Below are 26,339 nucleotides of genomic sequence, written 5' to 3' on the forward strand. Positions count from 1 at the left end.
TGAAGGATTCCTGGGGTGCTCAAATACATAGGCCTACAGTCCACACGCACAGTAATTTTAAATTGTAATTGTAGTACAGGGGTATATAATTGACCCAGACAACCGAGCATGCGCTGTATCATTTTCACTGTCTCAATCAACTTTTTAATGAATATATTTGGAAAAACCGCGATAGAGTGAAGCCACAAAGGTCGAAGTGCGAAGTGGCGAGGGACGACTGTAGACCAAAGCAGAGTACCTGGAAGAGGTTGTCCAGTCCACAGAAATGGCATCTGAAATTTTAACTGTTGTGACCACTGTCAACCTAAATGCCCTGCCTACCCAGCGTGTCCACATTTCCATAATGAGTTCTGTGTGTATCACACGCAGTTCTGATGTGGGGGTGCAGCTCTTGGCTCTTAGAAAACTGGAGATGTTTGGAGTCGCTCATAGTCCAATGAATGTGTTGATTGTAGTTTTGATGTTAAGTGTATATTTGTACTCTGATTAGTCAATAATTAGAAAGATAAACCTAATAACTCTGTTAACCACATCATCAATTAATTAGAATATCTCATTGTTCATCTCTTGAACTAGAGAGGCTGAAACTGGAGATTTTTAGACTTGTTTGAATTTTTTTCATCTTTTCTTTATATTTTTATCGTCCGGTGTTTGAGGTTGAGCCAGCGACAATGGCAGACTGAATCTCAGCATCCTAGTGTCTGGTCTGGAGAGGAGCTTGACAATCCTATGTCTAAACATCCCCAGCTTACGCATGAAGCTCTGCAAGGCCTGCCCCTCCAGGCCAGACCAGCACCCCACTTCTAGTCCCTTCCCTGGTTCTCTAGGACCCTGAGTTTCCTTCCTAAGCAGCCAAAGCCCAGTTCTCAGGCCTGCCTGGTTCTATCCCCAGGCCCAGGCCCATGTGGACACCCCCGGGCCCGTGGGGTGCTGTATGCAAAGGCTGTGCACTGGCCCGTCGGGGTTGGCACTGGGTTGCCCCCACATTTGCATGAGGATGCTGGTGCTGCGGGACAGGGCCAGGGACGGGAAGAAAGGGACAGTGGGTCAGGGGCTTCCTCTGTATCCACTGGTGTCCCTGATCCGAGAGAAAGGTTTTAGGGGCAGACCTATGCTGGGCGCACCTGGCTGCTGTCGTCTGTGCCTCACTGACTCTGCAGAAATGAGCCCGAACTCCTGGGCCCACCCAGCCCAGGTGCATGTCCAGGGCCGTGTCACGTGAGATGATCCAGAGGTGGCACGCTCACCCCTTTCACGCGGTAAATCAGTCAGCGGATGTACCCCAGGGTGCCCGGGCCTCCTCTGCGTGTGGTGCTGAGCAGGGCGGATGGAATGGGCTCTGTGTGCCTGATGCACCTTTGCTTTCTGTAAGGAACAAGCTTTTTCCAAATCCGAGTGACAGAGGACACTGCAGAGCACTGAGTGTATTGAGGAGATGGTTGTGCAGCAAAACACGCATTTCCCAGCAAAGAGACTTTACACACTAAGGAATCAGGTATATGTTCAAGCAGTGGGGGTTGTCCCCAGAAAGCAAGTCAAGAGAAGTATTTACAATAATGATGATCTCTTGGGAAGGTGTCAGTGTCCAGATATCTTCTCTGGTTCCCTTCCTTCTGGTGAAGGGTGGGAGAGGTCTGAGGAATATTGTATTTGGGAATTTTACTGGGCAGGACAATACAGGGGACTGTGGATTGCTGTGGACAGTTTTCTAAATTAGAGGAAAATGACAGCTGACTGAAGAGGCCCAGGCGATGTGTGACTGGCCAGCAAAGCCAGTTCCTTTAAAAGCTGCTCCCAGGGCCCACGACAGAGAGGCACGCTTAGCCGGGGCTGACTCTCGCTCCGTCAGGAGGCTGACTGTCAAAGTGCAGGGGCCCACAGGTGCCATGCAGTCACGAACATGCCACCGTTTCACTATCCGAGTCGCAGGCTGGTCTGTGTGGTTCGTACGCTCAGCTCAATGGTGAAATTTCCATAGTTGGAGACTTTTTGAAGAAATTTAATGAGGTATTTTTACCATCTAAAAGCAAAGCAATTGTAGTATTAAATCCCATGTCACTTCGACATACATACTTTTTGTTTTTCACTTAAACTGTGTCGTGGTGTTAGCTGGTTTGTTTCCAGGAGGCAAATGATGTTTTGAAATCAGACGCGGCTGGATGAGTCTGAGGCTGAGGCTGAGGCCTTCGTTAGATATTGCGTGAGATACTCAACGGGGTCTTCCTGTCACGGGCTTTCTGAGCTGGTGATCCACTGTCTGTGTTTCAGGAGCCACTGATTATCCATAGTCTTTCTCCAGGAAGAGCTCTGAGTGGGGACAGGCTGTCAGAAAATAACCTCAGAGCCAACTTGACTACTCTGTGGTGCCTGCCACACAGGGGTTTGTCCGTTCTTTGAGAAGTGGTAGAGAAGTATTAAAAAAATTTTTAATGTCTTTTATTGATTATTTTATATAGAGAGAGAAACATTGATGTAAGAGTGACACATGATCTGCTGCCTCCTACACATGCCCTGCTGGGGATCGGGCCCCTAACCAGGGCATGTGTCCTGACCAGGAATCAAACCGGCAACCTCTCCATGCACGGGACAATGCCCAACCAACTGAGTCACACCATCCAGAGCACAACACATTTTTAACACGTGAAAAACCGTATGGGTGGAGAGTGGCTACAACTGCCCTGAAGTCTAGCTTTCTGCTACCTCCAAAGGAAGGCGGGAACTGGCCCAGGTGTTATCCATGAGGAGCTGACTTCTTTGGGGTGGGGGGCTTGCTGAAAGTATGCCCATGCCATGTCCATCCCTTTGGTTCCAGGTTGATGTTACAGTATTCATGATTGCATCCCCCTCAGATTCATGTGTTGAGGTCCTGCCCCCAAGGGGGCGGTATTTGGAGGTAGGGCCTTTGGGAGGTAACTAGGTCGTGAATGGAGTTGGTGCTCAGACTAGAAGGGGCCGGGGAGCTAGCTGACCCGTCCTCTGCCACCCAGAGATACAATGGGTGCGAGACGTCTGCAGCCTGGAAGAGGGCGGGGCCCGCGCCAGAACCCTAATCTCAGACCTCCAGCCTCCGGAGCTGTGAGAGATAAATGTCTGTTACCGGTAAGTCCCTAGTCTGTGCTGTTTCGTGGTAGCAGCCGAGCTGAGACCGTTGGTGAGCGCCTCGGAGAACGGGGGGCTCTGGGAGAGCGGGGGGCTCTGGGAGAAGGCTGCCTGACCTTCACCTTCACTTGAAGAACCTATCTAGTTGTCTTTATAAGCCATTTTTTGTCGTGCACGAAGCAGCAGATTTTTGGCAAATGAACATGGTCCCTTTGGGCTCTGGAGGGGACTAGTGTGTCACAGCAAAGGGCATTTCTCACCCAGGAGCCAGAGGCAGACTCCACACACGAAACGTTGTCTGTTCATAACGTTGTAAACTGGTGAAAAGACGCATTGTTTCTGCTGGGCTTTCCTAAACTAATGTGATTAAATATTTCTTTGTCTCATTCATTATATTTGGAGTTTTTCTCATGAGGGGGAAGGCAGGTTTTCCCTCGAGGGCAAAGGGAAGGGAGGCTGTGGAAGGAGGGTGATTTTCCAATGTCAAAGAGTCTTTATCTTCCCTAAAGCACCCCGTGGTATGGTGCGGGAAACCCAGCCAGACACCCAGCCAGGAAGTCCAGGGAAAGTTTCTGAAATCAAAAAAGTCATCTGTATACTTCCTCTCCTGAAAATATGCAACATTTGTGGGATTGTAAGGAACACCCTGTTTCTCCATTTTTCTAGGCCCAAGTTAGGTCTAACATGAACTGAAAACTCAGGTCGTGTCTATCCTGGGGATACTACCAAAGTCCTCAGCTGGGGCAAAGGTGTGATGATGTTTAACTGTAACAGCGACCATTTGTTTTTCTTTCTGCCAATAGCAAAACCGTGCGTAATAGCCTTTTCCATGGTGGGGCCCCAGAGCCAGTGCTCCAAGGTGAATGATAAACTCCTTTTAGCCCAAAGCTGTCTGCTGAGGTAGAGCTTTGAATTAGAGAGATGAGAACTTGATCTAAACCTGGATCAGGAAATGTGCTTATATTTTCTTCATGTCATTTCTCAGAGCTCTTCACTTTGGGAGTGTCTGGGGAGATGCGAGCTTATTTGACCTCTGTTTAAAAGTCAAGTGACCTGCCCCAACCAGCTCTGTGACCTTCGGTAAATCATTTAACTTGCATGATGTTCTTTGTCAGCAAAGTCAAAATAGTATCACCCACCCTGATTACCTCAGAGGATATAATAAGATAACCTGTGGGATATGTATGACATGCAGGCTCTTATTTTCCCTGGGTGAGCAATTATTTATGAACTTTTTTTTTTAATCCTCACCCGAGGATATTTTTTCCATTTATCTTCAGATAGAGTGGCGGGGGGAGAAACATCAACGTGAGAGGGACGCATTGATTGGTTGCCTCCTGCATGACCCCCATCAGGGCCGGGGACCAAACTGCAACCAAGGTCCGTGCCCTTGACCAGCATCGAACCCACGACTCTTTGGTCCAAGGGTCAACACTCTAACCACTGAGCCAAACCGGCCAGGGCTATTTATGAACTTTTATAAATAGAAATATTGTGGTTTAAACTCTCAATTCTTGTTGGCCACAGAATTTTAATATTTTACGGATTCTAGATGTGATATTTCTCTTTAAGGTCCTTTGACCACCTGCATCTGAATCACCCGGGTTGCTTATTAAAATGACACCCCCCCAAAAAAAGCATACTTACAATACTCACACACACACACCCCGAATCAGAATCTCTGGGTGTAGGGTCCCCACCTCTGAATTCTAATAAATCTCCAGGCTCTGCTTCCCTTTAAATCTGAGAACCACTGCTCTGACCATGGCAACGTGCAAGCAGCGCTGGGGTCACAGGAGAACGCGGGGTACCTGCCGCGCTCCCGGCCGCCGCAGTCCCCGTGTGCGGCGGTTGAGGAAGCCTCGGCCGGCAGTGCCCGAGGCCGCTTGAAGGCATCTCGCTTTCTAAATAGAGGATTATACTGAAAGACATGACATCGTTCACCATGGAAAAACACTCCTCACCAACTTGGGTGCTTTTCCTGCAGAATTCTTTTCATTGCTAGTAAAACAGGACGAAAAACCTTCCACTTCAAAGCCTACAAACTGCTAACTCTGTCTGCAGTGCCAAGCTCCAGGCTCCAGCCCGTTTCTGGCAAATGACAGGCTTTTTTTTTTAATCCTAAATACAGGAATGGGTTTACTTTGGAGTTTTATGTACGCACTTGTGTACACACAACGCTAATCCCAGCGGACTGAAAGCAAACACAGGGAGGGACGGTTGCCATTTGCCATCCTCGAAACCTCCCCGAGTGTGCCTTCTCCTGGGCTGTGCAGCCCAGTGGGATCTCGGGCCCAGGTATTTTCCACATGAAATGCAAAAAGAGGGATTCTGTTTCCAAGTAGCTGTGCCTCGGAGGTAAGCCAAGACAGGTGGTAACAGTCACGCCGTCTCTGCTCAGCTCGGGTCCTACAACGTCTCTGAGGGACGGACGCCTGTCGGAGGTCCAGGCGAGGCCTTGTCCTCGCGTTAACTTCTTGTGGTGTGGGGACACGGCCTTTGTCCCCATGGGCCATCCTCCTTTGCTCTTCCCTGAGGGGCCCAGTGTGCACCCACATACTGTGCCGTGTGCAAGAAGCGCAGCCCCCGAGGGGAGTCGCTTCCCATCCTGACTCCAGGGACAGCCTGACCTGAGCCCCCATGCTGTTCGGAGTGGTTCTGACACCCTGAAGGAGATGCGACGAAACATTCGCGGAGCAGTTTGAGAAAGAAGCGTGTTTGCCCCTGAAAGAAATCCATCGAGGGGTGGCCTCCTCCCGTGCAGGCGTCACTGCCGTGTGGTGCTGGTCGTCCAGCCACGGGGAGGGAATCCAGAGTCCTGCTGCTCAGCGAAAGATGGAAGAGAGAGACAAAACCAAGCGAAGAAACCAAGAGGCTCCTACAGAGCCAGCCTCCAGCCAACTCCCGCGGGCTCGCCGGGCAGCGTCCCGGCTCGTGCTGTCCGTGCTCCGCGGGCAGCAGGTGCGCAGGAGACGCCCTTCGCCGACCCGTGTGTGGGTGTCAGGGTGCCCTTTCCATTCCCGAGTATGTGATCAACCAAGGAAGTGGGTGATTTTTTAAAACAGGCTTCAGGCTTGAACATTGCATAGCGTACTATACTTGAAGTTGGCTGCTTGTAGATTAATTTCAAGATTTGGTAAAGAATTACTTTAGTGTTGCAGTTATTCGGGTTTTAGGTAATAACACCCCGGTGACACCTAATGTAAATTTGTTAAGCTTACTGGACTTACTTTCTGAAATGCAGCAGTATTGAAAAGAGTAGGTCCTTTACACCTCAGAGTATGCATTTCAGAAGCCGGTGGCCCGGCCGGTGTAAGAAGCAGTCAGCCTCATGAGGCAGGAAGTCCCGTCACCAGGGTCTGTCCCCTCGGTCTGAAGTAGCGTTCTGGAATCCTCTTGGTACAGTTTTCTTGTGTATTGAACTTGGATAAAGTAGTTGTTGAAGTCGATTTACATTTTGACTTTTAAACTTCTACATTGTGTGTGATGGCAAGACTGACTGACCAGAAGGAGCACGCTGTGTTTCTGGGTGACGTTATTACCTGGATAAATAATGACACGAGCAAAATTAAGGGGACACAGGCTTCCCGGTTCCTCACATTCCTCTGAGTCCCGAGGTCCCCTGTTGTGCGTGTTTGCTTTCCTGAAAGGCTCCCCACACTGAGCCCTGTTAGAGGCAATCGCAAGAACTGGAAAAAAATCGAAACTAGAACAAAATTCTTCACTGATAATGAGAAGAAAAATTGACTTGGTCAGGGTTGGCTACGTGGGTTCTCACAGGCCTATCCACATCTGGGCCCTAAAATCAGAAAATTCAGGCATCGGGTAACAGTGCCACCGGAAAAGGGCTTTGGTGGTCGTTCCAGGTTGTTTTTGTTTTTCTTTTCCTGGTTATCAAACAAGGGAGAAAGCTTATCTTTAAAAATGTGCTGGCTCCTCAAAGTGATTTCAGGCCTTTCTACAGACGGGAGTGGGCCAGTACCCCCTCTCTCCTGGCTGCTGCATTGCAGGCGTGGCCAACAGAGCCCGGGTGGACCGATGTGACCCAGTCAGACTTCCTCTGAGTGAGTGCGAACCCTAACCGTGGAAGCCGGGTCGGAAGTAAACTAACCCAATGCCTAAGAAGTTCATAAAGTTCCGTTTATTGCTCATCATATCCATAGTTGTGCTATTCCTGCGCCTCTGTTCCGGCAGGTCTGTGAAGTGGACGATATCTGTGTTTGGAGTTAAAAGGGACATTTAAGAAAATAAAGCATGTAAAAAATAGTAGGCGATGTTTATTGAGAAATGACCATACCTCAGACAAAATATACATTCATATAAATATGCTACAGATATGCAATTGTATACGTAATGAATTATGCATTAGCTCATCTGGGTATCTACAGTCATATGAAGGAAAAAGGCTTAGAAAGACAGAACCGGCCCTGGCCAGCTTGGCTCAGTGGTTGGAGCATTGGCCTGCAGACCAAAGAGTCACAGGTATGACTCCTGGTCAAGGGCATGTACTTTGGTTTCAGGGTCGATCCCCAGCCCCAGTGGGAGTGGTGCAAGAAGCAACCAATCTGTGTGTCTCTCTCATATCAATGTTTCTCTCTTTCTCTCCCTCCCTCCCTCCCACTCAATATAAAAAATAAAATAATCAATGGAAAAATATCCTCGGGTGAGGATTAAAAAAATTTAAAAAAAGAAAGAAAGAATGAATGCCTTAGTTGGTCAGGCTAGGATGTGGACTAGCTGGGACTTCCCAAGTCTGCTAGCCACCAGGGTGTGAACCCCAACACTTTGTCACCGGGGTGATGCTCCATACAAACTAGCTGTTGAATCAACGTCAGTCACTTCTCCTTAATATTCTGCCTTTGTTCAATTGTATCGGAAGTGACTTGCCCTGCAGTGCAAAAGAAATTTTGAAATGTAAATGAGATAGCAGGCATCCGCCCACCTGCCCCCACCCAGCGGAGCAGGATTTGAACAAGAGTCATTTTCAGAACTTTACGGAAATCCCTAGCTTTTTAGCTCCTGTCCCCCCCCCCCCACACACACACACACAGTCCCCTCCATGTTGTCAGTTACTGTGTTCTGGCCTCTGGTTTCAGGGATGCCTGTCTGGTGGGGGCAGGCGGCTTTGATTGTGAGTTATTTTCTCTTGGGTTAAAGGTTTTGTTGTGGTGTTGGCATTTGTCATTCATTCTGATGTTAATTTTTTAAATATCTGTCAGCAAATTAAAGCACACATTACATGCTGATTTTGTTTGTTTGTAATATTTATATCCAGTGGTCACAGAGTCTGTTTGATGTGGTTTTGAACTTTTCCTTTCTCCAAACATGTGGAAATGTGTCTGTGGGGCCCCGGAGTTGAGACTCTGTGCCGGCTTCCTTCCCCCCTCTGCCGTGTCTGGTGACAGGGCTGCGGCTCCCCCACTCAGGGACATGGGTGCTCCGCAGGCTGGCTCTGTGGGAGGCCTCCAGGGAAGGGGTGTGTGCCAGACACGACGACCAGGCTGGCCGACTGAAAGAGAGAAAGTAGGTTCAGCACGCTGCTGCGGACGTGCGGAGGTTTTTCTTTTTCCGTGTAAATGATGGAGTAAAGCCATTGCTGATAGTACTAAGGAGCAAAATAGTGAAAGGACTTACAGGAGGTGAGATTGTTTGCCATCGCGTTGTAAAACACCAGACATCCACGGAGGAGACCCCGAGCCTTCTGAGCCCGGATCGTCCAGCTGTCAGAAGGGTTTGGCGTCCCTCTGGCTACGACAGGAGAGAGATCTAGGTTCCCCGCGTCTGTGCCTACAGTGCACTTTCGTCACGAGGGGCAAGGCGATTGGTAACTGTTACAGCCTGGTTTTGATAAAGCATAGGACCTGCAAGAAGGGCATGTTAATTTATTTATTTTGTTAATCTTCACCCGAGGATATTTTTCCATTGGTTTTTAGATAAAGTCGGTGGGAGGGAGGGAGGGAGAGAGGGAGGGAGGAAGAAACGTCGACGTGAGAGACACATCGACTGGTTGCCTCCTGCATGACCCCAACTGGGGCTGGGGATCGAACCTGCAACCGAGGTGCATGCCCTTGACCGGGAATCGAACCCGACACTCTTGGGTCCACAGGCCAACTCTCTAACCGCTGAGCCAAACCAGCCAGGGCAAGAAGGGTGCGTTTAAATGTCCAGATTCTTAGTGTGCGGTGAAGGCGGGTCCCCCCAGTCCGCTCAGCAGCAGCACAGACACCTTGTGCACCCCGTGGCATCTTGTGGCATCTCGTCATCTGTCACCTGCCCTACATCCGTTTCCCCCTCTCTGGTCACAGCCCCTACATCCCGTCTCCCCTTTCGGAACGTGCATTCAAGCAGTGCTGGTTCTCCCTCTGCTCCTCTCTGAGCCCAGACCCACCCCTGGGACGAGTCACCCAGAAACGTCATCTCGTGGACCACAGTGGTTGGTTCAGGAATGGGCATGGTGATCCACGTCACACCTCAGATGCTACTTAAGGATTTTTTAAATATGTTTTTTATTGATTTTAGAGAGAGAGGAAGGGAGAGGAAGAGAGAGAGAAACGTTGACGTGAGAGAGATACATCAATTGGTTGCCTCCCGTATGTGCCCTGACCAGGGATCAAACCCTCAACCTGGGTATGTGCCCTGACTGCGAATTGAACACATCGCCTTCTGGGGCATGGGGTGATGCTCCAGTCAACTGAGCCACCTGGCCAGGGCCATTTAAGGTAAGTTTTATAGAAACAGATAGAGGCAAGGAAAAGCTCTCGCTGAGATAAGGACGGTGTCGGGTTGGAGCTGCCAGGGGCCACCACAGGGAGTGTGCGGGGCTGAACCGAGCGCGGGAGGGACGGCATAGACTACAGTCCTGCATCCCACCCTGCCTGAAGCCAGAGCCATCTCATACGTAAGTCAACATCGTTGCATAAGATGGTTCAAGTTAGATGTCTGTTCCTTCTGGAAAGAGCCCTCATTAATGAAGAAATTAGTAAGTTACAGACACAAAAGGTAAAATTGGCCATCGTTGTTATATAACAGAAAAGCAGCTGGTGGGTGTCTGCTACTGTGAATCTCCCAGTGAGGAGTACCAAGGGACCTGCCTCCTATCGGTAGCCTTCAGTGTGCTCCCCCCCCCCCCAAGAAATACAAGACAGGCTTGAGTAGAACTCATGGAACAGAGATGGAAGGAAATTGAAACTTTTCTGAGAGAGGCCTCTTTCTCGGCACCAATGACTCAAAATCGCTTAGAGTCCAATGGTTCTGAGCAACACCATCCAATAGAAATATAATGGGAGACACATGTAATTTTCAATTTTTTTTATGGCACCATTGAAAAGATAAAATGAGCCCAGCCGGTGTGGCTCACTGGTTGAGTGTCAACCCATGCACCAAGAGGTGGCTGGTTCCATTCCCTGTCAGGGCACATGCCCAGGTTGTGGGCCAAATCCCCAGTGGGGAGCATGCAGGAGGCAGCCAATTGATGTTCTTTCTCATCGATGTTTCTGTCCCTCTCTCTCTCCCTTCCTCTCTCTAAAAGCAGTAAAGACCAAAAATAAAAAGAAACAAGTTAAATTAGTTTTAGTAATATATTTAGCCTAACATTTCTAAAATATTATTACTGTAACATGTAATTGACATTAAAAGAGATTATTATTGAGACAATTTACCTTCTTTTTTTACTAAATCTTAGAAATTCCGTGTGTGTTAAACTTAGAGTACATCGCAAGTCAGACTAGACCGATTTCAAGTGCTCAACAGCCACGCTGGCCGGTGGCGGCCGTACTGGACCACACGGCTTCCCACCAGCAGGTGTTTGGAGCCAGAGCCCCTCCCAAGCTAACGCAGTGCGAGTCAGATGGCGAGGCAAGAACCCGCTGCCGGGTCTCCAGGCCCCCCTGCGCCCAGGCTGTGACCGCCTGGCTTGGATTCCCACCCCCTGCAATAAAAGGGTCTCGGCTCTTCCACAAGGCTTTCCCTGAAGAAGAAAGTGTGGGGACAACTGAGCTAGCTGTTCATCAAAGCTTAGTAATGGCTTTAAGCAGAGCTTATGAACCAACATTTACAGAGCGTGGATCTAACTTCAAGTCGTTTTTCCGAAGTGTTGGCTAATACCCCACCCATTTGGTCCTGGATGTGGCGGGAAGGGTCAGGACCCAGGACCTCAGTCGGGTTCGGGTGGTGCTGCAGCCAGGTGAGCCGCAGTGACAGAGCCACTGAAAATAACGGTCTGCTCCTAACAAATGCTTAGTCTGCTCCGTAAGTGGCAACTTACAAGTACAATTATTATCCTACTTATTAATGCCTGAGATTGTGTACACCCTTAGTCCTTTCCTCCTTCTGCAGTTTATCCTTCCCCTCATCATGCTGAATTCAAGCACTATCGCTTTTACCTCCTACATATCTCTTACATATGTCTCCTTCCACCCAGCTAGTTGGTCCTGCAGCCTTTCTTTCCTGCACCATTGCAGTCGCCTTGTGACTGGGTTCTTAGCATCCAGTCCATCTGGATCCATTGCTCTATTGGAGCCAAAATAGTCTATCAAAACACAAACTAATGCAGTTATCTGCATGGCTTCCATGGCCCTCGGGAGAACGTTCCAGGTAATTTACCTGGCCCCGTAGACCCTGAGCAGCCCGAGTCCTGCTGCTGTCAGGTGGCCCTGGCTCCTCACCCGCCCACACTGGACTGTCCTCGCGTGCTGGCGCCGGCCGGCCTGCTCTGCTGACTCTCACCACGCAGGTGCACCTCCGGGCCTCCCTCCCAGGACGCGCTGGTCGTCTCCCAGCTGATGATTGAGCCCACAGCCCTCCGAGCTCAGGTCAGCCGTTCCTGGCCTGCGGTGCCTTTGCTTGCTTCCTGACAGGTGAAATCCTCAACGTACCTGTTCTCTGAAACAATACCTTTCCTTTGTTTGACTCATCACAATTAAAATTTACATTCGTGCATGTAATACCACCTTACACCCATTAAGACAGCCACCACTGAGAACAGAAAAGAAAAGAACAAGTATTGGCGAAAATGGGGAAAAATGGAATCCTTGTGCACCGTTGTTTGGAAAGTAAAATGCGTCGCTGGAAAACGGTGTGGGGGTTCCTTCAAAAATTAAATACAGGATTATATGATCCAGCAAGTCCTCTCTGAGTACATAGCTAAAAGAATTGAAAGCAGGATCTCAAAGGGATATTTGCTCACCCTTGTTCGTAACAGTACTATTCACAGTAGTCGTGGGTAGAAGCAACCCAAATGTCCATTGACACATGAACGGATAAATAAAAGTGTGATCTATACGTACAATGGAATATTATGCAGCCTTTGAAAAGAAAGTCTGTCACGTGCTACAACATGGATGAATCCTGAGGACATTATGCTAAGTGAGCTATGCCAGGCACAGAAAGAAAGACTTATGGTTCCACTTATTTGAGGTACTAGAGTAGTCAAATTCATAGACAAAGTAGAAGGGTGGTTGCCAAAGGTTGGAGGGAGGGTAAATGAGGTTAGTGTTTAACGGGTACAGAGTTTCAGTTTTGCCAGAAGAAAAGGTTTTAGAGATCTGTTGCACAGTAAGGTGGATATAGTTAACACTACTGAACAATATGCTTAAAAATTATCAAGATGGGAAATTTTATGTTATGTGTGTTTACTACAATTTTTAAACATTTACATTTATGGCCCTGGCCAGTTTGGCTCAGCAGTTAGAATGTCAGCCCGCAGACCAGAAAGGCCCAGGTTCGGTTCCCGGTAAGGGCATGTACCTCGGTTGCAGTTTGTCCCCAGCCCAGGTTGGGGTTGTGCAGGAGGCAACCAATCAATGTGTCTCTCTCACATCGATGTCTCTCTCTCTCTCTTCCTCCTTCTCTCCCTCCTGCTCTGTCTGAAGATAAATGCAAAAATGTCCTCGGGTGAGGATTAAAAAAAATTTACATTTATGTGATTTCACAATGAATATGAGTTTCTTCCTCTAAAGTTTAGAGTCTAAACAGTGAGCTCTATGAGAAAAGGGAATGTTCTTCAATGTGTCCTTGGCTTCACATTTTTCCTGGCATTCAGTAAATGGTTAAATGAATGGATTGATAAAATCAAATTAAGCACCTCTGATGTAGAACTGGGGCGTGTATTTGGTTCGTGCTGTAGGTGCTTAATAACACAAGCAGATGACCAGTACTCAAACATTTGGCAATAGCCTCATACGGGTCTTCACATACAAAGTGATTGACAGATTAATGCATTCAGCTTTTTTCTAAAGAGAAGTGTGCTTTCAAAAAACAACAGTAGCACACATCGTGCATTTTTTCCACCAAAAGAATGATTTCCAGTTACAAAATGTTGAGACCTTTTCCAGTTAACGTTTTAGTCAGCTCTTTCAGCTCCACGGGTGGTATCTGTGTATGATATTCATTGACATTGATACTGGTATCTGTAAAGGGTTAATAATAAAAGTTTAGTTACTTTCTGGAAAATGTTTGTTTCGGAATTGACATTGAAGAAATGGCGAAAATGGAATCAAATGGGTATTTTGAGCCTAATTCAGGGAGGTACTGAGATAAGCATTGTCCCGCGGTTTTACATGGGAGATAAGACTGCTGATGACTTCCCTGGCCGGTTTGGCTCAGCGGTTAGAGCGTGGGCCTGCGGTCCAGAGAGATCCGGGTTCGGTTCCCGCTAAGGGCATGTACCGGTTGCAGTTTGTCCCCGGCCCTGGTTGGGTCGTGCAGGTGGCGACCACTCGATGTGTCCCTTTCACGTGGATGTTTCTCTCTCTCTTCCTCCCACTCTATCTGAACAAAAAATGGGGAAAAAATGTCCTCAGATGAGGATAAAAAAAAAAAAAAAAAGACTGCTGATGACTGTGGGTCACAGGGTTATTTCTAGCAGAAATGTATGTTCTCTGAACTGGTGCATCACTGGGCAGCACTTTCATTACTATGTGGAAGGGATTTTGGAGTAACAGATATAAGCACAGAATTGGAGAGGAGGTTTTGGTCAAGAAAATGTCAAGCTTAGGGAGAGTTCAGTGAGCAGCTGGCCTCTAATAAATCCTGGATGATTTCATGGAAGAAATGGAGCTTCCGGGATGGACTGTTCCTAGTCAGACAGTGGAGCCTTCCAGGCCCACGGGTCGCCCTACAAGAGGCTGAACCACGGGTGGATCCGACACCGAGATTTGGGTGTCGAGTTAAGTGATATTACAAGAAAACGTTGAAGATTAGTAAGTCTGCCTCCCAGACACAGCATCTGAATTGAGGAAAGAAAGGCAGTAAGTCGCGTGGTTCTGCATCCAGGCAGAGCAGAGGAGGCCGAGGTGGGAGGAAGGAAGATGGGAGGCTGGGCGACGGACCCCGCAGGACCCGACGAGACGCGGGTGATGGAGAAGGCCAGGTGGCGCCTGAGGGGAGGGCGTCAGCTTTCACTGAAGGAAATGACAGGGTTGTTGAGAAATTTTCCTCAACGTGGCATCAAGAAAGAATGAGATCCACCATGAATAAAGGGCCTGTAACCTAATGAGTCAGAATTTTGCCTTTTTATGATAATGTGGGAAAAGTGATTCTTAGAAACAAAGGGAAACGGAGGATATATGGACGGCGTTTGGCGTTAATCTTTCTGACTAAATCAGCCCAAATGAATCTTTACAAAATTGCCCTTGTCTGGACTGTAAAAAAAGATTTTTTTAACCCTTCCAGCATTAAAAGAGAATTAAATATGACATTAGGGCATTATAATGGTTTTCTGTAACATAAACTTTTTGAGATTTTTGAAAAATCTGGGATGATCATGATTTTGAAAATAGCTCATTGTGCCAGAATAGTTTGTTTCGTACAGGTAATATAAAATCAAGACCCATGCACCAAAAGGTCACCAGTTTGATTCCTGATCAGGGCACATGCCCAGGTTGTGGGCCAAATCCCCAGTGGAGGGCATGCAGGAGGCGGCGGATCAATGTTCTCTCTCATCCATGTCTCTCTCTCTCTTTCTCAAATAAATAAGAAAAAAAAAATTTTTTTTTAAAAATCAAGAAGCAAATTTAGGTACAAACTTCCAATTATAAGATAAATAAGTCGTAGGGATATAGTTTATAATGCTGTACTGGTGACCTATAATTGAAAGTTGCTAAGCGAGTGGACCTTAAAAGTTCTCATCACAAGAAAAAAAGTGTAAGTATACCAGGTGATGGTTGTTAACTAGACTTGTGGTCATTCTGTAGTCTATACTTATGTATATCAAATCATTATGTTGTACACCTGAAACTAAGACAGTGTTCTAGGCCAATTATATCTCAAGAGAACTGGGGTTAAAAAAAAAACAACAACAACGAAGCACCTTTAGATAATTAATAAGTTGTCTACATGGGGGACTTCTTTATTTTGCTGAAAGAACAACTAATTTCTTTTGTTTCCCAGTGTTTTCAGTGGCTCAGGTTTAGTGGAATAGGGTTGATGGGGGTGGCATTCTCATAATACAGCATAAATGTGAATTCCGTTCAAGCCTTTTATGAAATTTCCTGGCATAGGTCATCTTACTGATGGATCGCCACCTCGTGGATGCCATTTTGGAGCCACTTTCTCCCCAGATGTGTTTGTTTTTTTTCCAAATCCTCACCCGAGGATATTTTTCCATTTATCTTCAGACAGAGTGGGAGGGAGAGAGAGAGAGAAACATCGACAGAGAGAGACACATGGACTGGCTGCCTCTCGCATGAGCCCAGCCAGGTCCTGGGACCGAACTACATCTGAGGTATGTGCCCTTAACCGGAATCGAACCCAGGACTCTTTGGTCTGCGGGTTGATGCTCTCTGACTGCTGAGCCAATCCAGCCAGGGCTCCCCGAGTGTTTTTTGTTTGTTTGTTTTTCAAGAAAAGTAATTACTTCTTTATTCCTCAGTATCATTTCTGTAACTACCGAGACTGGGTTGTCATTGTAGAAGGTTGCTGTTTAGATCCCGAGCCCTACAGTGCCCCCTGTCCATCCTCCAGACCTCTGACAGGCGAAGCGAGCTCCTGAAACTCGAGACTCGAGGCGTTGTACATGGGGCCGATAGCGTGCTGTCTGGAGCTGTAACGTCTGTGAGTTCTCCACTTCGTTTTACTTTCCATCTCCCAGAGAGCTGTTTATATGCCTTCTTTGTATTGGGCCTTCTTTAAGGCCACTTCTCATTGTTTTCCACGTCGATGTCCTGTCATGTCCGCCCCTGCTCCCCTTCACCTCTAGTCCGCGCTCAGTCGTCGCTAGGAGAGCTTTGTCATGTTTCTTAGAGTGGGTGCCTCTCGAACCTTTTGGACACTATTGTGGCTGAGGTTTAAATTTCAGTTTATTGATCACAGTTTTCACCAGGAGAACTCTCTCAAAACCAACACCTCTTGGGTTTACTACCAAAATTACTATCATCATGAGGGCTGAGGTCATTTTAGGAGCCCCCAACCCTTCCGCCGCGGCTTGGAACGCTGCTTCGTTTGTGAAGGACTAATTCGAGACATCCCTTATTACATGGAATTGCCAATGAAGGGAAAACGCTCCTTTTCTAGGGGCTTCCAACAGACTCTATAGTATAGAGCCTCAACTGTGCACAGAAAGAGCCCTCGAGACCTAGGATTCATCTGTCAGTCTCAGCAGACGGCCCTGGGAAGTGATTTCACAAATAGATGGTAAGCAAAGTTTAATAGTTGAACCACTCATTTCCACTCAGCACTGGAGAAAAGTGGATTTTCAGTTATTTCCTTCAGGGGTGGGGAACCTTTTTTCTGCCAAGGATCATTTGGATATTTATACTATCATTCGAGGGCCATACAAAATTATCAACTTAAAAATCGGCCTGCTCTATTTGGTCCGGGTAATTTGGTGAGGCGTCTGTTGTGAGCTGGTGTGGTTTCGAGGGCCTCAGACGGCCCGCAGGCCGATACCCCCACCCCTGGGAGACGGGGAACGTCCTAGGGACGGCACACCCAGCCGCGTGTAGAAGGCAGTGCAGGGTGTAAGTAGAAGCTGAGCTCAGGGAGGGCGGGGCTGTGTGCACAAAATGAGTGCCTCCCAGCCTGCAGCCAGCAGGCCCCTTGGACGTGCCAGGTTGTTATTTGTTGTATAGTTTATATAGAAGCGAATGAATAACCATATGGTGAATCTATACAGTTCTAATTCTGTGTCATCCACATGCTTTGCCTCCTGGCACCTACAGGCTGAAATCTCTAAAGCACAGCTCTTTGCTGTCTCCTCCTCACCCTCACAGATTCCCTCATGTTCCCTCTCTGTCCAGTGGCGTCAGCACCCTCCCGTCGTCACATGTGCTTAATGAAACCTGTGAGCTGCCTCCCCCGTCTCTCCCCATCACCAGAGCTCCGCCCAACACAACCAGAGAGCGACCCAACGTCACTCATCTTCTCTCTTGAGCTGCCTTGTCTGTGTGTGTGTGTGTGTGTGTGTGTGTGTGTGTGTGAGATAGCATCTGTACCATCACATTGCCAGTCTCGTATCAGATACTTTGTTACCCACTCCAAGAGTTCACAGGTCACTTGCACACACACTTGGTCTATAGGACACATCGAAATGTCAGGAGAGGAGAGAGCCATTGGCACTGAGGACTGTCAACTCAGAGTCAGGACCCTGGATATTGTCTTTTGTTGTAGCTTACTTCCATGACAAAAATACCTTGAAACTTTTACTCTTGTTCCCTACTAGTGTCTCTTTTTTAGAATTTCTGTACCCAGAAACCAGGAAAATATCTCCAGTGGTGGCAGTAAATGAAGGCTACTGAGGGAGGGAGGGCTGCTCTGTTGGTCTTTGACCTTGGCTAAACTTTGACCTGCTAAACTTTTCTTTATTAATTATGCCAGTCAGGGTCTTTGGCTGCAGTGAAAAAAACAAACAAACTGGATTGGACTTAATAAGCAGAACAGCAATGCGTAGAAGTGAGGATGCAGCCCCCAGACTTTATGGCAAAGCTTCAGAACCAGGCTCAGAAACCTGGCAGGACCCACATTGGCTGGGAGCACCCGTGTGGTCAGGACATGACCCCACGCTGCTGCCGCTGGCTCTGTGCCTCTGCTAGTGATGGACTTTGGACTCCACCCCTGGGAATAACCCTTACGTTCCCCAAGTGCAGGCCGAGCTGCTGATGGACGGGCCCAGGTCTCCTGCCACGCCTCCGCCGTGTGCAACGGTTCTCCTAGCAGATTTATTATGACCTGACTAAAATGTGCTTTTAGAAAGATCCTCACAACCACCCACACTCTCCTGCAATGCAGGAGTTAGAAGGAGAATTCTGGACCTTTTCTTGAACACCTTGTCTCAATGAGATTACAAATTCGCCACGTTTACAGATCACTGGGATAAGTCCAAGAAGTACAGTTTAAAAATATCCTATTCAGTAATGAGCATGGACAAAGCAAGAGGCATCCTTATAAGAAGACTTATAGAGGATGAGAGCCTGGGGAAAGGCGACTTGCACTTGGTCCACTTATAAAAGGTAGAGAGTCAGGAGGAGGTAGCCTCCTGGACCTGAGCTGCAGGGGCAAGGACCTGTCCGTGGGACAGCCTGTTTGGGGCACAGGGACTATGGATAATAAAATCATCCTAAAATCAGAAATGAACATCAGTGTCTAATGAACTCTCCATAACATTTTTCTTTACTTGAGCTTCCAGAATATTCTGTTGCTAATCCACAGAGGGCTGACTCTTGGCAGATTGCTCTGTGTGGAGTAAACATTCCATCCAATTAAAAAGTGCAATATTCTTGTTTTCTCCGGATACTGGCAAGTCAGCAGCAACCAAAAGAGAGAAGAGAGAGAGAGAGAGAAAAAAAAGTGTGATTAGCATTATTTCATCATATTAATTAAAACACTGTGGTGGTTTCAGCTTGAGCAAATCAAGTACTAAAACCAAGGGCTCCCTAGCCATGACCCTTCCATGAGGCCTTTAATGGTAATGAAAAGTTCAAGGTGGTTTTTGTTCACGCAGCCGGGGTAGGCATTGTGAGGATCTTTCTAGAACACATTGAGGGCGATTCCTGTAAATGTACTGGAAGAACCTGTACAATAAGGAAAGTACTGATAAGCCACACTCTATCATTACACATCGCCGTGTACCCCTAATCTCATCTACCCCGGCATGCCTCCAAATGTTATGCATAAATTAATCTTTTTTTCTTTTTTATTGCATTTATTAGGGTGATGGCTAATAAAATTATACGGGTTTCAAGTGCACAATTCTACAGCACATCATCTGTACACTGTATTTTGTGTTCACCACCCCAAGTCGAGTCTCCTCCCATCATCATTTATCCCCCCTTTACCCTCTTCCACTGCCCCCCCCCAACTCCAGCATAAGTTAATCTCTTCAACAGAAGCAGCCAACTTCTCTAGTAAAGGAATTTGCCATTTTTGTGGTTTGGGTAAAAAGGTGGTTCATTTTACTAGTTTCTCGATGAAATATGTTTCATGATAAATTCAATCTTTCCTCAGAAAAAAATTTTCCCCAAATCCCACTTTTCTGTGCAAAATTCGACATGAAAGTCTTTCTCTGTTGAAGCAGCCAAATATTGAGTTTGCGTGGACCTGGGCAAACAGTTTTGGGTCCAAGGTTAAGGATATTTATTGCTGGAGATATTACATGTATTTGTATCCAGGAAGAATAAAATCCAACACATCGACACTGGTTTTCAAATACACTCCTTTGCTTTCTTCTGTTTAGGGGGGATGTTTTTCTCCCTGCTCCCCTTCTTAAACCTCTTCCACACTCAGAACTTGGAGGGCTGTTTGCCAGGGATAACTAGCAGAGGTGCACAGTGTGTGAATACACAGATCGGCTGGTTTCCTTGCACACACTTCAGAGAAAGTTCCTTGCACTCTGCTTTGGCATCGCATGCAGGAAATTCCTCGTTGGCCTGCCCGATGCAATAAACAGACCTCCAGCGTCTAACCACGGCCACGCTGACGTGTCTCCTGTGGGCTTACTTTTGCTTTTTGTGTAAAAGTGAAGGGTCCCAGCCTCACTAGTCTACCCTTTCTGTAGCTCCCAGGCTTTGGAGTTTGTGGAGGACCATGTTTGGGTTAACAGGACTCAGGGTTTGACTTATTCTGTGTTCGTCATGCACCCCCAGAAAAGGTAGACAAGGTAAACAGACTCCCAGTCATGTGCTTCTGCTACACCTTATTTACATCAGAGTAATCAGAACACTCCGAAGGTAACATTCACCTTCGGGCTCCTCATTCAGGACTTGCAGGTGAGTCCCTCAGCAGCCCTGCTCCTCCAGGTATGGCTCCCAGCTGGGCAGCCGCGGCCTCCCACAGAGGGGTTGTTAGCAAGGCGGAACCTCAGACCTGGCCGGAGCTGCTGGACCAGACTCGCCTGTCGAGCAGAGCCCGGGCGGCTCCGTGGACTCCAGGGTGGAGACCCTGAGTCCAGCGCGTGCTCCCGAGTGCCTGAGCCCGTTCCAGCGAGATCTCCACGGAGGGTGGGCGGGAGGAAGCGCGGCCAGCGGGGCACGGAGGAAGGAGAGCGGGAGGACATTGCCTGAGTTAAATTATGCTCATTAATTCAATTTGAGGCAGGAATGTGTGTAAATAAACGCTGGCAGCTGCGGAGGCTCTGTTTCCTGCAGGGCTCCGGCAGGAATGCAGGGCCAGTGGCCGCGAAAACCTGCCTGGGATCAGTCAGAGGGCCCTGCAACCGCGAGATAATGACGGAAAAGATGGTATTATCGTTATCGAATTAGGGAGGTTTTCAGTGAGAAGTGAAGTGCCAAACCGAGCGGAACTGGAGCGGCTGCGCGCGTAGATAAAATCTTAATTATTTGAAAAGCTTAAGCTCACTGACTGCTCCCTGCTCTTTCTAAAAAATCAACTCAGATCCCGTTTCCAGGGGTTAAAATGGGCAGGACAGGTCCTGAGCAGCCCGTGGGCGTTGCCAAATATAAATGACCCGTTCGCATCCACTTTTCCCTGACAAAACGGAGTCCAGCCCTGGCCGGTTTGGCTCAGCGGTTAGAGTGTCGGCCTGCGGACCGGCAAGGCCCGGGTTCGGTTCCCGCTAAGGGCATGGACCTTGGTTGCTATTTGTTCCCGGCCCTGGCTGGGGTCATGTGGGTGGCAACCAGTTGATGTGTCTCTCTCACCTCGATCTTTCTCTCTCTCTTTCTTCCTCCTTCTCTCCCTCCCGCTCTATCTGAAGATAAATGCAAAAATGTCCTCGGGTGAGGATAAAAAACAAAAAAACTGAGTCCTTGAGAAACGGAAGAGAAAAGTAAGTTCTATAGGTTAAGAGCAACTCTTTTGTACCATAAAAGCTGCCAACGGGTTTGAGTGTTGGCACGTCATGTTCCTTAACTGTTTGAAGAGCTCAGTGATCACAAGTTAATATTTATTCATCCTCATGTGGCATGCTGGGCAAAGATGACTCTCATGCCCTGGCCGGTTGCTCAGTGGTTAGAGCAGCGGCGGGTCTCGGGTTTGATTCCTGGTGAAGGGCACATACCTGGGTTGCAGGTTTGATCCCCAACACTTGTCTGGGCATGTGCAAGAGGCAACCAATCGCCGTGTCTCTCTCACATCAATGTTTCCCTCCCTCCTCCCTCCCTCTCTAAAATATCAGTGGAAAAATATCCTTGGGTGAGGATTAACAACAGCAAGATGACTCTCTCACCGTCAGTTTTAAGAACTCATAGCCTGCTATTTATTCCAAAGAGACAACTATTTCCCAGCTTAAAAATTAGCCGCAAGTTCCTTGTCCCTGTGTCCTAGTGGGACGGCTCTAAAGGAGAAGAGTCACGTTCTTCTTCCGTTTTATCTGGAAATGTCTTCCTTATGCCGCCGCGCCTGGGCTGCCGCTGCTGCTGAGAACCCAGGTGACCCAGGGCCAGCTTGACTGGACGTTCACATCTGCCCAGGCAGGAAGCCGAGGCCTGGCGACGCTCCCAAACCTGCCCGTGCTCACGTAGTCAGGAGGACAGCTGGGACTGACCTCGTGCTGCCTGGAGGGCCCCGAACCCAGCGCTCACCCTCCATACACCTCCTCCCTGATTCACTGTCCCCCGCCCCGCAGCCCCCTGGGCGGCTGCGCTCCTTCTCTGTGCCCTGACAGCCCTTGGCGTCATTTGTTGTGAAAAAATAGTTTTATTATTACTAAAGGCTACTGTGGATACAAGTCTCACGCCCACTGTACCTAGGAACTTCCGAGGAGGGCCTGGCACAGAGCAGGCCCGCCGTGAGCAGTAACGCATGGCCCCTGCGATCTGACGGTCCAGGACCCCTGTTCCGGTGCTCGCTCTGGCCCATAGGAGGACCCGCAAGGCAGTCGGAGCTCCCCAACACGGAGTGGAACCCTGGGGAAGAGTGGAGAGCCCTGTCCCTTGGCTTTGTCCCCACTTCTTTAAAAGGCCAGAGCAAAGCCCCCTGTAGGCCGCCCTGGGGAAGGCCCCCTGGTGGTCTGCAGGGCCCACGCAGAACTCCCGCCGAGGGAGAGGAAGCCGGCGTGTGAGTCAGGACACGTGGGGAAATCACGCAAGTCATGGAGGCCTCGGTCGACAGTCTCGGCAGACACACCGCTTTGAACTTAGGAGGGATTTAAACCCTGGGCTGAGGATGGCAGGAACCAAAGCAAGGAGTCTTCATTGCCAGCGACTTCCCCCTTCTGAACACACAGCGTCTCCTTCATCAGGAAGGGAGCTCAGTTGGGGGGCAAGGTTGGGACACAAAAATGAGAAATCCCATTCTCGGGCTCATCCGTTTAGCCCACCCCCAATACTCCACCTTTCACCAGCATCAAGGAGACTGTGACAGAAGCACAGTGGGCGTTTCACCCCTGCCTCTGAAGACCCACTTTCGGGAGGGTCCGTGGCCCTGACGGGCTCCAGCAGCCGGGACAGGCTGGACATAAGTGGTCTCTGCTCCATCGGCAGAGCTGCAGAGGGACTCCCCAGTCCTTCAGGGCTGAGGATGGCAGCTGGGCAGTGTTGGAGGAAGAACATCACCGCAGGGGTTCGTCCTCCGTCACTCATCACCCACACGCCCACCTCCCAGGTCTTCAGGGACTGATTTCCTTGTGGAGGGTTTGATTCCCCTGCTTCTGCTCCCACTCGCTCTCCTTGCCCGTCTCCTCCAGCTTTTTCTGCTCATTAACAGGCGATCAGAAAGCAGGCTGTGGACGTAAGCAAGGGCGTCCCTCTCAACTCTGTCCGCTTTGGCCAGCGCTTCAAGTTCGCCTCGGAGGAATTCTGCAGCCTGATCCCCGGAGCAGGGTCAGTGAGAAGTCCTTTCTCTTGACAGATGTGTCCTCAGGCAATGGCTACTTTCACTCCCGAGCTCTTGTCCTTATGTTGGCCTTAAATGTCCTGAACATGCTAGGAAAAGGAAGATATTGAGGAACTGGGCCCGAATCGGAGCTGCTGGGTGAACAGTTTGGTTTCCCCACGGCGGCTGCTGCTCTCGGGCACCTGTGCCCTGGAGCCTCCTCCAATTCCTGGGCCCTCCCCATACGTCCACTCACCCCCATCCTTGCTCTGCTGACCCTTTACTCGGGGGGACCAAGAGGACGCTGCAGAGATCAAAGGGCCTTGCACTGTGGCCCTTGCCGGTGTGGCCAGGGCCTCTGCTCAAGGACGGGCCGGCGGCCTCGCTCTGGCCTCCAGGTCCTGCTTTGCCCGGGGCCCGCTTCTTCACTCCAGCCTAAGGGCCAGTCTCCTTTCTTTGGCCTCTTTTCTCCTGTGTCTCTTTCTCCGACCCTGCCCTTCTCTCCTTCCATCTGCCCACCTGGGCCGAGAGGCCTGTTCCTTAAAGAAAAGGGAGTTTAACGGCTGCCTGTAGGTCTGAGGAATAGCAGGTCCCTCTCCAGCTCAGTAACAGGACAGGGAGGGGCTCGCGTCCCACTGTTTCTGGCTATGCTGCTTTCTTCTTTCATTCTGGAGTCTTGTTTCTCCTAGAATCGGTCAGAGCCTGATAGGAGGGCAGTTCCGTCAGAGCAAGGTTTTTCTTTTTTCTCTTAAAATTGGCCTTTTACTCAGCCACAGGGATTGTTCCCCTGCATAAACCCTGAGGGATACGCTTATTTACCTGGATTCCAATACTTCCCTCTTGCCCTGGGTAACCCAGTATGAACTTGTAATAACCAGCATTCCTATGGAAGGAAGGGGTTTTTCAGAGAAAAGCCAAGGGAACTGTGGATTCCAAATTCCCGAGAGAAACTGAATAGCATGCCACCAAAGAGGATGTGGGGAGCGACGGAATGAGGGGCGCAGCCTCCCGGGTAGCACACTGCCGGCCCGGCTGCTGCGCCCCTGGCTTCCAGCGCCTCTGGGTTTGGAGGAGGTGTTTTCTCCAGGAATATTCCAGGAGCTAGCTCGGAAACGGGCAGGCGATGTTATATCATCTTTTAGATAAGGTGTATGTGTTTCTATACCCGATCTAGTCAATAAAACGACACTACATTTTCCAGCTCACCTAGTGGGGCACCTGACCCCCGACAAAGAAGTTGGGATGGGGTTGGGCAGTGATGGTGGAATGAAATTGTTGTTGCTGGGATGAGGTTACCAATCTAAAACAGCTCTTGTTCCGGAAGATTCTCAACGTGGAAATGGTGGCATTTGGCTCTAGCTGGGTGTGACGGTGTATGTTTCGTGTTTTCACAACAAGAGGGGGGCTCTGTGCCTGTTTTGTGGACAGTTTGTTTATGTTGTCCACCCTCTGGCCTCCCTGTTTTTGTCACATCTGCAGGTACAGTCTGCCTTCTGTACACAGGTCACTGGATCCAGACGGAAACCCAGCTGATGCCCTGTGTGGCCGGACACACTCCATGTGCTGAGACCGACAGGGAGGGGCGCCCCGAGGCCCCGACCTCGTGGGGCAGAGCGCCTCCCAGGCCACTGCCTGGAAATCCATGCCGAGGGGCAGCCCAGCCCAGCCAGATGGCAGACCTCTGTGCCAAGTGGTGGCCGAGTGGCTTCTAGGAAAAATGTTCTGCAACTCAGGACTTTGTCCAAAGGGACTGTCAGAGATGAACTCCCATGAGAGCGGAAACTTATGAGAAAAACATGAGGAGGCGTCCAGTTCCAGCCCCTTAGTACTCCACAGGCTTCGTATCGGGGATTGTTCATTATAGAATCAGATTTGCACAGAAAAGGGGTGTCGACTCAGGCATGTTGGCAACCCCTAGTCAGCTAAGAGACATCAGCATCCCCCCCCTTGATTAGTCAGCTACCCATACTGTCTTGAGGGGTCTCTGTAAACACCCACGCTGTGTGATTACACTCGTGGAAAGTCCAAAAACTTGCGAAACACATTTACGGTGTTGGAAATCAGGAGAGTGCTTGAGCTCGGGTGGAGGGAGGATGAACAAGGGGCGGAAGAGGCGTGAGAAGCTTTCTGCTGAGTTTTGGGGGGAGGGGTGTGTTTTTGTTTTTGTTACTGTTTTTATCTAAGCTCTGTGCCCAGGTACTCATTTTCTGAATGTGAAGAACCTTTTGAGATGTACACATATATGTGCTCTCTGTTGTATAAATTTAACTTCAGTAAAAAGTCTATGTTGATGACATAAGAAAACTTCTTTCCTCAGTCCAGCTTCCATTAATAACGTTCAGACGGGAGGAGAGAGAAGGCAGCAGGTCTACATAAGGAGGTGTCTCCGCCTGCAGCACCCCGAGATCTATCTGTCCTGTGAGCCATTTAGTTTCTCTTCTTATTAAGTTTCCGTTCGTCTATTGAGGGTTCCCGGTTTGGTTTGGTTTTGCAGTTTTAGTTTTTTAATAGACTATTAAATAATCGTATCATAGGTTTTTCATCTCAGTAGAATGTTTTTAAATAAATGATTCAGTGGCTGCTTATGTGATGAATAATCTACAAACTTCATTTCAATGTACTGACTTGGAAATCGCCACCATTCATTCAGACGGTAGGTAGTCATGGGAGTAGATGGCACTGTCCGTGGTGAGGGGCAGAGACTGAGAAAGAACAGCCCAGAGCCCCCAGGGAAGGTGGGATTCCCAGGCGGACCACGGCCCCTGCTCACCAAAGGCAGCAGGTTAGCTGGGCAGAGGACACTGACCGCTCTGTAAAGCGTAGTTGAATAATTCCATCTTGTTTTCTCTTTAAAAAGTGAGATGGGCCTGGCCGGTGTGACTCAGTGGACTGAGAGGTCCCAGGTTGATTCCCGGGCAGAGGACATGCCCAGGTTTCGGGCTCAATCCCTAGTAGGGGGCGTGCGGGAGGCAGCCGATCGATGTCTTTCTCACACATCGATATTTCTCTCTCTCCCTTCTTCTCTCTCTAAAACAAAA

General features: G+C 48.9%; 1 protein-coding gene across 1 annotated transcript in view; it reads left to right on the plus strand.

The window, feature by feature from the left end:
- Nucleotides 1-26,339, plus strand: part of LOC118623815 (phospholipid-transporting ATPase IB-like) — a 230,623-nt gene that overhangs the window by 99,131 nt on the left and 105,153 nt on the right. The gene's annotated exons all lie outside the window — the stretch shown is intronic.

This window comes from Molossus molossus, unplaced genomic scaffold (assembly GCF_014108415.1).
Source record: "Molossus molossus isolate mMolMol1 unplaced genomic scaffold, mMolMol1.p scaffold_m16_p_10, whole genome shotgun sequence".
Classification (NCBI taxonomy): Eukaryota; Metazoa; Chordata; class Mammalia; order Chiroptera; family Molossidae; genus Molossus; species Molossus molossus.